The sequence below is a fragment of the Macrobrachium rosenbergii genome, chromosome 47 (genome assembly GCF_040412425.1).
Source record: "Macrobrachium rosenbergii isolate ZJJX-2024 chromosome 47, ASM4041242v1, whole genome shotgun sequence".
In the NCBI taxonomy this organism is placed as follows: Eukaryota; Metazoa; Arthropoda; class Malacostraca; order Decapoda; family Palaemonidae; genus Macrobrachium; species Macrobrachium rosenbergii.
Genome location: NC_089787.1, coordinates 15,264,395 through 15,277,074, shown reverse-complemented (window position 1 = coordinate 15,277,074; position 12,680 = coordinate 15,264,395). Strand labels below are relative to the sequence as shown.

Here is a 12,680-nt window from a genome sequence, read left to right as displayed (position 1 = left end):
ATGAATGAGACTTTTTAAAAAACCAGCACAAAAAAAATCCAAAGGCTATCGTGACAATTAAGCGTATGTAAAATTTTTTTCGTATTTATAAACCATATATACAAATGAGTTTTGTAAATGAGAATAAATATTAATTATTGTAAAATTTTGAATAGATTGAATGATGCGTCTATTCATGATTATGGATCATATATTTTAGTTTTCATTTTTAAAATGAGAACAAAATAATAATCTATTATTTTGAAAAAATAAAAAAATATTAGACTGTGTTTATTCATTGAGAAAAATTAATAAAACAGAGTCTAATATTGTTTTATTTTTTCATCATAGAGTAGATTATTATTTTGTTCTCATTTTAAAAATGAATTACATATATGATCTATAATCATAAATAGACGCATCATTGGCCTATTCTTATTTTACATAATTAATATTTATTCTCATTTAAAAACTGACTTGCATATATGGTTTATAACCACGAAAAAACATACATACGCTTAATCTCTTACGATAGCCTTTGGATTTTACTCACTCGTTATAACACATCATAAGAAAGTCATCCTTAAAATGAAAACAAATCAGTATTAAGAATTTTTATGAAATAGAAAAAAACAATATTAAGCCTATATGTGACAACTTTGAAATGAAAAATAATGACTAAATTGGCACAGTTATCTTGCCATGGAACTCCTCTTTCATTCATAAAATATTCAGCAAACATTATGAAAGTCCTTGGGGCCAAATTTAAACTCTTTAAAAATTCACATAGGAGTACTGAATTAGTTTTTTCAACCACTCTTTCACTGGACGTCTTCCTTGACGTTTATGATTTTTTTTTATTATATCAGCAAGCCAATTACAGCCAGAGTACCGTATGTTGACGCCATGGCTGCTACGGAGGACTAAGGAAAAAGGCTGTGTCGTCAGTTATGCCTGCACAGTCGGCCTGTGCAGGCATAACTGCGCAGGTATAACTGAACGTTAGTGACGGCCTTTTTAAGATGACCCAGTAAAAGGGTCCTTAGGACAGAGTCTCCCAGCAAAGTCTGTCCACAATGAACTCTCTTCGTCTTGATCACAGAAATCAAGTGGGATCTTTTGTGTAATGAGTTCTCGCAACAAAATGCAAGCCAGAGGCATTGCCTGGATTTGTTTGTAATCCCGAGCTATATTAAACCAAGTCTTAGTTTAGCTAACAACGTGTATTTGAGGAAAGTTATGTATAGTACTGTTAAGTTCCCAAATATTTCAGCTATCAATCGTAACTAAAAGGAAAAAAAAAATGGTTACATGATGAATTTTAAAGGCACAAGAAATGACAAAATGTATTCGATGAAGGAGACAGAGCAGACGAATGAGGAGGGAGAGGTGAATAAATGGGAAAGAACCAACGGATTAAACACCAGCAGAAGATAAAGAAAAATTAAATCTTTTTGTTTTTAAGGAAAAAGATTCCATAAAAAAAATATTGATCCGAAATCAGTAGCTGACCTAAACTTTGTTTATCTCCTGATATGTCCTGAAAAGTTTCACTAAAAAATAGAACTCTCTCTCTCTCTCTCTCTCTCTCTCTTACTTCCTTTCCCTCTCCCTTCAGCACCAACTAACACCTAGAGTCCGAGATTTGGCACTGTAAGTGTAAACGTTAGCTTAAAAAATCTTTCCAGTGAAATTAATGCTTGTACATCCGACTCGGATGGGGAGAAGAGCGATTTGTTACTGCCACCCTTAAATAGCCTGTTCAAATAAGGGTTATTTGATCTGTCGTCTAATTTCCCTTTGCGATAGTTCCTACATTTCGTCTACGAAGTTCGTGCAATAAAAATTCTCAGACATTTTTTTTGTATCACAGGAAGTGAGGACGTGAGTAAGTTTTCCAATCGTGGAAGTCCTATATAAGCACTTGGACATTTAAATCCCGTGAGAAGGATTTTGTATTAAAGTACCCATTATTTGCAGAAACTGTTGACTCATGCAAGTACTGGATGGAGGCTGAATGATAGAGGAGGTGAATCACAGGACTGGCGATGAGAGGAACTGACGAAGGCGTGTGAGTGACAAGAGAATTGGAAGTGAATAACAGTATCTAGAAAAACCAAAGTTGTCATCTCTACTTTATGAAAGGACGCGTGGCTGTAAAATGAGAAAAAAAGAATAAGGGGGTGAAGCTGAAAAGATAAATTGATTGTGTAGTTTCTGTGGCATAAGAAGGATTGAAAGGGTGCGAAATATGGAGGCATGCAGAAGCGGTAAAAAGTTCAGCGTTTCCGAAAGGATGGATCAGTGTGTCATGAGATGGCTTGGCCATGTTGAAAGAATGGAAGCTGCTATAAACAGTAATTGATATATATATATATATATATATATATATATATATATATATATATATATATATATATATATATATATATATATATATATATATATATATATATATATATATATATATATATATATATATATATATATATATAGCCTATGTGTGTGTGTCTCAGTTAGTGTTTATAGCAGCTTTCGGTCAACACTCTGAGACCTAAGAAAGAGACAGGGGTCTCACTTTTCTCAGAGGGAGCTAAAACATAGGTTGTGACTGAACAAAATTGATATATGTTTTTTTAAGGCCACCAGATTGAAATAAAAAATGATAGCTTATGTTCCTTAATAACCTGTTAAGCAAACCTGATATCCCAACCTGAGGGACCACAGAGTCAGTTATTACACATAAAACGAAAACTTTTGAAGACAAATTGTGGTAGGAAATAAATTGTAGAGGATTAAGGATCGATTCCTCCAAAACATTGCATTACGTCTTAGGAATAATCATCCTACCAATGATCTCATCTAAACACAGCCATTTTATCGCTACCATAAAGCAAGAGAATTCACCAAATGAAAACAATTACCATTTCATCTTTTCTAAAAAGTATACCATAAACCAGACCAGAGCTGATTATTCTCCAAATGAAAATTATTTACCAACTTAACATTGGGAATCCGAACCACGTTATGAGAAGTAAAAACAAATTCTCTTATTCTTTTCTTGAAAAACTACAACCACCTCTCCATAAGCATCATCTGACCCGAAATGTAGAACGGCGCTTAGAAAACCCAACCCAATGGAAATTCGATGATAAAAAGACACATAAAAGTTAATGAAACTTAGACGACCGAGATAACCTTTCTTTGGGAATCCCGGGAAATTTCCAAAACAAAAAGTTCTCTCAACTGGATCTCTGTGCGCCAGAATACTGCGCGTGGTAGGGGTGAAGCAGTCCCGGAAATGACACAGATTTCGTCGTATTGTTATTTCTTTATTTTGAAATTAATAAAGGATTATCTGTCTCTGTTTCCGATTGAGGATTAAAAGACTGAATGATGATAACACCACCAAGAAGTAGAAAACTTTTCGAATAACCAATTTAATGCATTCATTTTGTGTCTTCACCAGTAGAAATCGTAATTATTCAAAGTTTCATCCTGGGTTTCAGGTGTATCGTTAACTTATACCTCTGTAAATAAGGAGGTAACAGCAAACTTACCTGTCTGGGATGTGTCCGGTCACTGAAAAATTGGTAATAACTTATTTTCTTCTATACTAATTTCCGTGTTTATATTATATGTATATATATATATATATATATATATATATATATATATATATTATATAATATATATATATATAATTAACGTACATTCAGCCTCCCTTGGTAATGTGTACATATGACGCTTTATCCAAGAGTTGTCATTTATTCAGTTTGTATGTTAGAAGAGAAATGAGTCCTCTCAAAAAATAGGAGAAAAATCTAACTCAGTTTTACTGTTGCAGCGACCCTTCAGAATAAGGTCCTTCTCTTGGTGTCTGAATTCCAGGCAGCCTTCGACACCACATTCAGTAATGAAGTTTAGGCTAGAGTTCCTCTTCAAGGCATACTGTAGGGGCGTGGCTTCTTCGTCAGTACCATCGTCTATATATCAGACATATATCTTCGGTTTCGGATGGAAACGGAATGTTCTTTTTTCGACATCTGCCACATACGTATTAGCAAATAGGATTCAATATTATTATTATTATTATTATTATTATTATTATTATTATTATTATTATTATTATTATTATTATTATTATTATTATTATTATCTCTTGAAGTTTATGTAAACAATATTTACTAATTAGTCTCGTTAAAAATCATTCATGATCACTAATGTTACCCTACAAATTTTAATTAACATTCAAAGAATTGGTGTCTCTTATTTGTTAATGCAAATTTAATCGGGTATATTCATTCCCCCACTGCTATCAAACAAATGAACATCGTTTTCTCAGAAGCCGAGACTTTTGTCTTTTTCTGTTGTACCTTCGTCACATCCTGTGGCTTTTTTCCCAAGACCACATGAAACAGGAAGCTCCCAATGCCTTCTGCAGCTGCCATGTCCCGGGGACGTTTCTGAATGCATAAACACTGATGCTCAGATTCACGTTCGTCCCGGATGGTTCGCTGCTCTTCTTGCAGATGTGGTCTCCTTCATGTACACACAGTAGCTTTCCTTTCGCTTTTAGCTCCTTCTTCCTTAAAACAATAATGGTCAATTGGACTAAGTTTTGACTGAATTACTGATCCATATAAAACTCACTTCCTTCTTGCGTTCTGGGGACATGTATTTGATGAGAGAGAGAGAGAGAGAGAGAGAGAGAGAGAGAGAGAGAGAGAGAGAGAGAGAGAGAGAGAGAATTATACACGTAAAATATTTCTTGTATACTTAACATCAAGATATTTGAAGATGGTCATATAGTGGTGGAAAAATCGACATAAAGCTGATAGTCGGGATTACAGGATATATGTCACCGCCAAAAAAGTGATGAAATAAAAAAGGGCAGTAAAGCCCAGCCACAAGAGACAGACATGGAGGTCAGGGGATACAAAGGAAGGGGTAACGCGAAGGGCTTTACTCTGCAACCTCATAAATTATGTTAAAAGCGAAAAGTAGAATTATATGAGTCTTTTCTCAGTCAGTATAGACAGCGAGTGCCCTTATAATCCTCAACCTTATAATTAAAGTATTCCCTCGCACCGGGGCCGAGCACAGAACTTTGAAGAAGGGCAAAGGCGCTACAAACTGACTCACAAAAGGCACAAACGAAGGCAGGATCCAAGTACTTGATAGCACCTAAGGATTTACCCTGCAGGCTGCACACCTTTGCATAACAGGTATGTTTAATGAAATCCCAACATAACAGTGGCTCAGTTGATAGCAGCTCAGTATTTCATGACCTATGCGACTTGTTGGTAGTCCCTTTGTTTTAGTGTGCATATATAATCCATATATATATTCCCCCATATATCAAATAAATGATATATATATATATATATATATATATATATATATATATACCTATATATATATATATATTAAGACCATATAAACATATATATATAATATATTGCAGCTGCCATGTATTTAGGGACGTTTCTGAATGCATAAACACAGGCTCAGATTCACGTAATCAGGAAGCATTTATGCTTATTGCAGATATAAGGTCTGTGGCGCTCACAGTTAAAACAATAATGGTCAATTGGACTAAGCTTTGACTGAAGATTACTGATCCATATAAAACTCACTTCCTTCTTGTTCTGGGGACATTGTATTCCCAGTGAGGAGATTATTGTATATGTAATGATCAAGATCCCATAGGTATTGTCAGTAACAAATGGATGTTACAGACATAAATACACTGATAAATTACAGGATATATGTCAACCTTCCAAAAAAAATAAACAAAGAACAAATATTTTCAGCCACAAGAAAAGACTGGAACAGGGGATACCATACCCGCGCAATAACATGAACAAATTATGATGAAAGAGAAAAGTAAAATCCATTACTCGGGTAGAAACTTGATACCCATTATAAATCTCAATACTTAATCAAGCGATTTCCCTAGTAACAGGCAGGGCAGCACAGAACTTTGATCGAGGTTTTCATTAAATCTGCAAATAAAGTTTAATTTTGTACTTCAGCACTTAATTCCATTTACCTTTGTGCAAGATGGTTTACCTTTGCATAACAGGGTATGTTTAAAGTCCCAACATTCACAGTGGCTTCAGTTTGATAGCAGCTACAGTATTAAAAGATGACCTATACTTGTTGGTAGTCCTTTGTTTTACAAAATATGGGATAATATATATACGTTATATAGATATATATATATATATATATATATATATATATATATATATATATATATATATATATATATATATATATATATATATATATATATATATATATATATATATATATATATATATATATATCATTAGAATTAAACCTTTGTACGTGAACAAAAGGGAAACAAAAAAATCAGCAGAAATATTTTAAACAGATGCCCAAAACGGGGATTTTCAATGCTTACTCAAAGGAGGCAGTTGACCCCTAGACTGAGATAACACAGCAGCCACAAATAGCAGCCTGGATATTTCAGTAATTAAAAAAGACGACATAAGTATCCTGCATAAAAACTCAGGTATTAGTTTCACAGCACTAAAGCAACGACTAAGTACGTTTAATTATAGCAATATTCATTTGCACTTGGTTGCGAATCATATACCAGTGTAGCAAGCTTTATGTAATGTATCCAGTTATACGGTAAACACACACACACACACATATTGTGTATATGTGTGTATGTATATACGTATATATAGAATATTTCATTATATAACCTTATGAAAAATATCCACGCGAATTAAAGTTATTTCGTCAAAGTGATGAAAAGAAATATGCGACAGCCTTATGCTACAAATTACTTCGCGAGCCCTAAAAGAAATTACGAGTTACGTTCAGGAAAACCTATTCATCATGTGCTGTATTTTAAACCTCCAAGAAGAACAAGTAAAAAAGGGGAGCAGGAAATGAAAATAATTCTTGCAAAATTAGCGATTTCAAGGATATCCGAAGATCGCATTCGGCCATATTCCAAGAAGCAAGACACTACAAGATTTTAGAGTCCTTGGCAAATGACAGCATCGTCCGAGTGCTGACAGTTCGGAGTTCGGACCTTCGACTGTAATATCGCTCTGGCGGCAGGCGTTTAACAGTTGTTTGCTAAGTCAGTGATTCTCTTTTCATCAAGAGTGGTGTATTCAATTCCTCCTTAATTTATCGTAGTGTAATTGGTCTTAAATTTTTACGAAAAAATCAAGCGAATAGACTATGGTTGGCTCTTGAGATTTCCATCGAGGCTGTCACTCCGTTAGTCGAGCTATAATAAACCCCGGGCTTCTACAAGGTGACACAAACTTTACCGTATTATTGCTAATATTGTAGATTTGTTCTGGGGATTTTCCAATCTTGCTGCGTGTTTAGTCTTGTACAAATCTTTGGCAGTCATTATAACTATTTCTGTGGGCGTTTATCCATAATCTGACGTGAGGAAACGCCCAAAATTTACAAGATTTAGAATAAGTTACTCTCAGCTTTAAAACTTTTTCTTCTCCAGGATGATGATGATACGAGTTTGACTTTGAGTTCCTGTTGTAACGGTGAAGCTTCATGCGTACTGCAGCTGCTCTCTTGAGCAACAGGCATGTAGGAGGTATTTTATTTTCCGCCAAGTTTAGTTTTAGTTAATTTGTCTTTTTTTAACTTGTCATAAATTTGCTTTAATTTTTGTGATTTAATTTTGTCATAAATTTAATTTTTAAATTTTTGTAAAATTAACTTTTTTAATTTGGCAAATTTTTTAAATTTTTGTAATTTACTTTATAAATTTAATTTTAATTTGATAAAATTACTTTTTTAATTTGTGTAATAAATTTACGTCAACAATTTTTGCAATAAATTTTTATTTTGTATATACTGTTCTTGAACAGTATATCTTTATCCTCCACCCCTTTAGGGGAGACACCCCTGGAGGGGTGGGGGAGCCACCCATGTTCTGCATAGTAGGTCGTATGACCTACTATGCAGACTCTTGGGTGGTTTTTGTTTTAACTAATCAAACTTTTCTTTCAGGTGCTAAATATAGCCTTAATCTATTGGTTTTCGTTTAAGTTCAGATAGGTATTAGGTATTTAAATGTGCTTAGCTACCTCCCACTTGGTTAAGTATGCAAAAGCTTCCTGAAGTTTGAGGAAATTAAGCATGTTTATGCCATCAAACGACAATGTTCAGCATTAAAACAAATTAAATTAATGTATAGGTCTGGCGTCTTGGTATGTTTTATTTCAGAAATTTAGCTTCCTGAAAACGGGTTTTGTGGTTAGTTGGAGTTAGACTTGATGGAATTTTCAGAGGATTCGAACTTGTCCTTTCTTGCAACCGAGAGTTTCTGGTATAGGTGTTATAGGAAGCTCCCTGAATTTACGGGTCATTTACGATAATAGGGCATGCTTACCCAGTAGCTGGTCTCTTGAAAATTATCAAAGCCATGCAAACTTTTCCCCAGACAGAGATTGTCTAGAGTGATGTTTGGATTTCTGCTGTTAGCAGATAGATTTAGTTTTACGAAGTTTGTCAGTAACTCTAGGAACTTCCAGCCCCTGTTAACTCAGCACGAAAGCAATGTTTTTAAGTATGGAAACTGGTTCTAGGGCAACTTGATGCCAGGATAAATTCCCGGAACACTCATAGCGAACAACTCATACCTGGACAATAATTGATATCTAGGACAACAGATATATGGGATAACTCATAACAGGTAAATTTTCACTTAAAAGCCCGGTTGAAAATAGGCATAAGTGATCATTTAACTTTAATTACTGACCAGCATCCTTTGAATTTCATAGTTCAAAACGATTAATGTTCGTCCAGCGAACAACTCTTAACTGTCGTTATAGCTTTTCAATTTTTTTTTTTTTTTTTTTTTTTTTGTACTTAAGTTGGTTTTGTACTAGTGAACTTTTCAACTGTTTTGAAAATTTCTTTAGACCTCATAATACCGTATATAAAATCTCAGCAAGGAGCCAATAAGCTTGCGGATGTTAACTACGTATATACTTTTCACAGGCAGAATGCAGATAAATCAAGAAAAGTCTGGCTATGTGAAGTAAAGATGTGCAGAGCGCGCATTCAGACGATGGCTGAGGAGGACCCATTAGAAAGTGTCTTCAACAGGGAAACACTTTCACAGCGCAGATATTAGTAAAGTGAAATACAGAATTGTCCTCGGTTCTATAAAAGCCAAAGCCTTTCCATCACAGAGACCGCGAGAATTGTGATTGCGACAGAAGGTTCTTCTCTACAAGATGAAGCGTTGGCTGGACTGCCAGCAACATAGTTTATCACGAAGTATTCGTCGGTGGCGACACCAGAATAATAGTGCTCCCCCTATTCCATCAGAAAAAAAAATTGATTTGTAATTTGGAATGGTGAGTGAAAGTTGCTTCAAAAAAGGTTTACGAAGAGTGCAACAAGCGACTGATAACTTAAAGTATGATCCTTGCCAGAAAATCTCTTAAAAGCTGTGGCATATAATCTGCAAGTTTTAGTAAATTAGTTTTATATTGAGTCTTTAATGTTTTTAGTTTTCATTGTCCCCCAAAAATAAAGTTTCTTCTAAGATTTTTCTTGATTTTTCTTTCAAAATTTAAAGCTTTATACTTGTTATGAGTTGTCCTATTTATCAGTTGTCCTAGATATCAACTGTCCAGGTGTGACTTGGCGATATGAGTTTTCCGAGAATGAGTTGTCCTGGTATCAGTTACTCTATGGTTACAGGAAAACACATGCAATGAGTTTGTTCTATAAACACACGCAGTAAGTTTTTCTCTATGGACAGTGTTATTCTGAACACAATGAGTGTTAATCTACGTACACAAAGCAACGAGTTACTCATAAACACAGGCAATAAGTTCGATACTCATGCGCAAGCAAGAAGTTTGTAATGTAACTCCTGAATACTGTCAATAGTTTTGTGATGTTACCCACGATTCCTGTTGACAATTTTGTGATGCCATCCATGATGCCTTCCATGAACGTGGTCAATGAATTTATTTTCAATGAGCCCTGTCAAATGAGTATTAGGCTATCCGTGAGCACAGAAAAAGGTACTATCGGCACAATGATTATGATGCTGTTCATGATCACAAGGCACTGAGATAGTCATACTACCCTTGAATAAGGGCAGTGCTTGTGGGGCTGTCATAACACAAGTGGGAATTGTGACGCTCCTTGAACAGTGCGTTGTGGAACTGTTCATGAACACAATCAGTAAGTTTGGAATGCTTTCCATAAGGCATGAGTTTCCAATGGTATTCATCAACAAGGCTTTGGGTATGTGGAATACGCATTAACATAATGAGGTTCAGATACTATCAGAGTTGGATGCAATTGTTGGTACCCATTATTTTAGTGAAAACGATGCTGTAATGAATGCCATTGTTCGCCAAACTATCCATGGCAATCAGGTATTTGGTCGTATTTGCTATATGGCACCTGAAATGTTTTAAAGGTCATCAGGCAGTTAATGCATGTACCAACATGCATTTCTAACTACAGTATACTAAGGTAGGAGCTGTTGAGTCTTTTGATAATTAGTGGCAAAACTGATCTATGATGTAATCATTTCCTCCCTAACGAGAGCTCACATTACACAACTTCCTTCGTTGCTTTATTTCAAAGTTCAGCGGTTTCTTTAACTTTTACCTGAATTCTTGAAAGATCAAAGGTATCTCTTTACGCTTACGTCTTTGATCATAGTATGTGGGTCATCTTAATTTTGGTTTTGGTGATTTTTAGAATTGTGCATTTTCTGAGTGTCAATATACTAATTTTGAGTGGTTTCTACGTATAGTGAAAATGTCTAACTTTAAATGGCATCAGACGCAGAGTAACGCTGTAAAGTATGTATGTTTGTTATACAGCCTTAATGCATAATTCTGGTATAAAATGTACGAGATAATCTTACTCCAGATGGTTACAAGTTATGAGTGGGTAATAACCTTTTTCCGGCATTGGCTGGAGAAACGTAACTCGTGGTTTTTATAAGCTAATTATCCTTAAAGTAAAAGATATCGTACCTTTTTCAAGAAACATTAGAGTTAACGTTCCCTTTACGGAGTTGCCGAGTAACTGCCGTAAGAACATTTTCTGCTGCCGTTGTTTTTCTGTTGCAGGCCACAACTTGCAGGAGGAGCCTGAATTCAAGAAAATGTGCAGAAAATTTACGAACCTTTCAGTGTTAGGCTAATTTTTCTAGGGATCCAAGATGTCGGCAAGATAGTTGTAGGCTTCTATTCAATCAATTTCTAAATTTTCTATGCTGCGCTTTTCATTAAAATCCTGATAGGTTTGCAAGTTAGGTTCCTCGGATATTCTGCATTCGTCACCCTTCCTTTTGCTTGTGTATTATAACTGGTTTTTTAATTAATAAATAATGGGTCTTTAGTTTTCAGTGCTTGACTACTTTCTCGGTATTTTTATAGGGGGGAAAACAAAGTATGTGGAATCTGGTTTATCATCCATACAATTACAGATGTTGAAGGTAAAAACTACTTAATTTAGAAATATACCAGACTGTTTAACAGTATTCACGTGTGAGTGAATACACATGTGAAAGGCCTATACCAAATTTTAAACAAATGTGGTTTGGGTATTGGATGTGACGATCCAAACGCCCTTAGCTAATTTGTGTCGCAACGAGCTGCAAACTGACTCCATACTAATGAATAAATGGATATTAATTAATAAAATGCATATTAACGAATAAATGTTCAGTACCAAGAGCGCCGTTAAATTTATTGGGAGCAGAAAATTAAGTAAATTACGTAATTTTACTACTTTAGAACAATGTGTAATTAGAAGGTAAAACTAAATATCAAATTACTTGTTTCATGGAGCTCTTACAAAGAAATTATTTCCATTCATTGGTGAAATGAAAATTTGATAATGTGATGGTCAGCTACACTTCCATGGACAAAGGTCCTAAGCTACGTGGCTAAAGATAGGATTTGACGCAGGAGAAAAGAATTTTGTTATACATAAAAAAAAATCTGAAATATTGAAGTTAAGGTATATGGTTAAATGTAGGATTTAACGCAGGTGAAAAGAATTCTAAGTTACAGGTTATAATTTTTTTTTATTGCGCGACGTTTTTATTGGGGGGGGGAGGTCGTTTGTCAAACAGATTTGGTTGACCTCACAAGGCCTTGAGATGCAAAGTTTCTTTTACCAAAAACATTTAATTTGTTTTAACGATTTTCGTTTAATAGGCCACATCGATTCTGAATAACCTCATAGGTCCCAGCGCTTTGCTTTTTGCCCAATTTCATATACCATTCTGTTTAATACGTCACTAGTATAGGGTAATGACCATTTATTTTGACAACTATGCATGAGACCCCCGTAGGGTAGTAGTGCCGCCAGTGCACCTCATGCGGTGCACTGTAGGATTACTTAATGTCCTTTGCAGCGTCCCTTCGTCCCCTAGCTACAACCCCTTGCATTCCTTTTACTGTACCTACGTACGTATTCTCTTATATCTTTCTTTCCACCCTCTCCTATCAATTGTTTCATATCGCAACTCCGAGATTTTTCTCCTGTTACACCTTTCAAACCTTTCTACTCTCAATTTTCCCTTTCAGCGCTGAATGACCTCATAGGTCCCAGCGCTTTGCCTTATTTGCTATATTCTATTCTTGGGCTTAAATGCTATATTCTATCCTATTCTATCCATGAAACCA

At 35.0% G+C, this 12,680-nt stretch overlaps 1 long non-coding RNA gene across 1 annotated transcript; it reads left to right on the top strand.

Moving 5' to 3' along the window:
- Positions 1 to 6,905: 6,905 nt before the first annotated feature.
- LOC136830938 (uncharacterized) lies at positions 6,906 to 9,913 on the top strand. Its single transcript, XR_010850769.1, has 3 exons — positions 6,906 to 7,288; positions 7,499 to 7,594; positions 9,007 to 9,913. It is a non-coding gene; the product is annotated as an uncharacterized lncRNA (long non-coding RNA).
- The last annotated feature ends 2,767 nt before the right edge of the window (positions 9,914 to 12,680 follow it).